The sequence below is a fragment of the Ipomoea triloba genome, chromosome 9 (assembly GCF_003576645.1).
Source record: "Ipomoea triloba cultivar NCNSP0323 chromosome 9, ASM357664v1".
Taxonomy (NCBI): domain Eukaryota; kingdom Viridiplantae; phylum Streptophyta; class Magnoliopsida; order Solanales; family Convolvulaceae; genus Ipomoea; species Ipomoea triloba.
The window spans coordinates 3,740,782-3,743,242 of record NC_044924.1 but is presented as its reverse complement, the minus strand read 5'-3'; positions in this window follow the sequence as shown (position 1 = coordinate 3,743,242).

Here is a 2,461-nt window from a genome sequence, read left to right as displayed (position 1 = left end):
CCACCTAATTAAGCACTGCACACACCATTATTATTCTTCATTATATTCTTCTGTGCCTAAACAATGTTGTTACAGTCAATATCTGTCTGCTACAGCTGTTGGACAATGCTAAAAAGTACCAATCTGCGCCAGTCAGATACTAGGCTTGTGACTAAATCTTTCCAGTTGTATCATTAATCTCTCCTCCCACATTTATTTATGTTTTCCTGCCTTCAAACATGTGGTTCTGTTTCTTGATGAACGTAACTCAATTCAAGCCATCTCTAGTTTTAGTAATGTGGCAACGTACCATTGGTGCCAACATATATAATTATATATAATTTTAAACTATATATTATATTTTGTTTGATTAAATTAGGTACCCTTCCAGAGACTTCAGCTTTCCAGCCACTGATCTTCGTCCAACCTACCAACTTGTTCCAATAGCGTGCATCAGATGGCTAAAATTTGGAAGGATCTGGACCTTCTACTGTGCCAGGTGTCCTTATAGAATCCATCAAAATCGAAGCAATATAATTTATCTTTATAAAATTTTAAAGTAAACGCTAAGGGATTGAGTCTCCCCATTGGAGACTCAACATGCATTGCATGGCCATAAGCAATAGTATATTTAATTTGCATGGTTCTATTTAAACTAAGGATATTATTATGAATTCTACAATATTTTATACTCCTTAAAATATATTTATCTGGTTATTTTCATAGGAGAATAGTAATTTTAGTCCCTCAATTGTTGTCAAATTATTGTAAATGTTATCATTTCTTTCTCTCTCTGTTTTTTTTTTTAATGCAATCCTTTATTTGTCTAAAAGTTGTAAATTTGATCACCTATCTATATATTACCATAGTTATAACTTAGGGTTTCTAAAGGAATTTGTGACATTTGACATTTTCTTCTTCCATTTCGTGTAACACCTTAGAAATATTACTTGAATTGATCTTGCCTTGGTGTCGATAACTGACGGACCGAAGACAACATAATATCTTGCCTTGGGAGGAAGACTGATATACCACTTCGACTGCTTAGAATGAGAGAATGAATGGCATGAAGTAAAAAGCATTGAAACTAACACGAGTGGGAGCAATACTTTAATTCATAACAGAAAGTGTTATGACGAAAGCTAATACAATTAGGCAAACCCCTCAAAAACTCTAGATTCTAACCATTTTATCATGCTTTTTTTTGAAACTACCATTATAACATGATAGGCACCAAATTTACATTTTTTTGGACAATCCAGAGACTACATTTTAAAGACGGAAAAGATAGAGACAACTTAACATTTAAAATTCGGCAATAATTAAAAGTCTAAGATTGCTATTCTCTCATTATAAATTAATCTGACAAAATCATTTTAATATATAATACAAATTTATCTTTGTTTATCCTTAAAATAATGCCTGGCATCATATCCATTTATGTACATGCATTAAAAATTGCATGGGATTACTTAAAATAGTACGTAACACCCCCTTACCATCCACAGATCGTTACTAACTCATTTCTAAATATAGGTCCAGGTTAATTGGCATCGTGTACACCATACGAGTTTCGTCAACGGTGCCATGACCAATCAAAAGAGGACAAATTAAATCATTAGTATTTCAAAGGTTGTTAGATTAATTGGACAGAAAAAATATAACAATAGAATTTGTGTAGCTAATTAACATTAATAATCCACCAAATAACGCTGTGCATACGTTTGACGGTCAGTTTCACAACATATATATTTTTGGTAACTGTGCGTAAGCAAGCCCTACATTTGGGACAACTAATCATCTCTGCTACAGAGATGGATTTCTTTAAATATTCCAAGTAAAAAACCGTATCCCTAATCCGGAAAACTAGTTATACATTTGAGGTTAATCAGGTCATATAATATCCACAAAGAGTCCAACTCAAACCCTCAAATTTGGATCCAATGAACCTGTCACAAGCTACACACTTCTATGCACAAGGAAGCCAATCAAATCTCAATCCGGCCTGGACCCTGTGAACCTGTCGGAGGATGTATAGTTTTACGGAAACTGAACTCATCTCAAACGTAACCCTCAATATTCGTGGCAACCCCTATCATACCGCTATAATCAAATCTCAAGTAAGACTTATCATCCATTATACTAATGCCCTAGGGCCGAATGCCTCATGTTTAGTGATGTTTAATCATGTTTAGACGTTAATTGGAAAATCAACAGTATAATTATGGAAATTAAACAACCTCAAAATCCCATAGATCACATATGTGCTCAATTGAGAAAGTGCTAATAAGAATTAAACTCACGACCTTTTAATATAGAAATTATACTCCACTCATTCAATAATCGTTTTTGGGGACATAAATTCCTAATTATTTCTTCTCTTTATGCCAGATTGGGTCAGAAGGAGATACAAGAAAAGATGAACAGTAAAACTATTCCCACCTCATTTGGGGTGGGGTGTGGGGTGGGGGGGGGGGGGGGG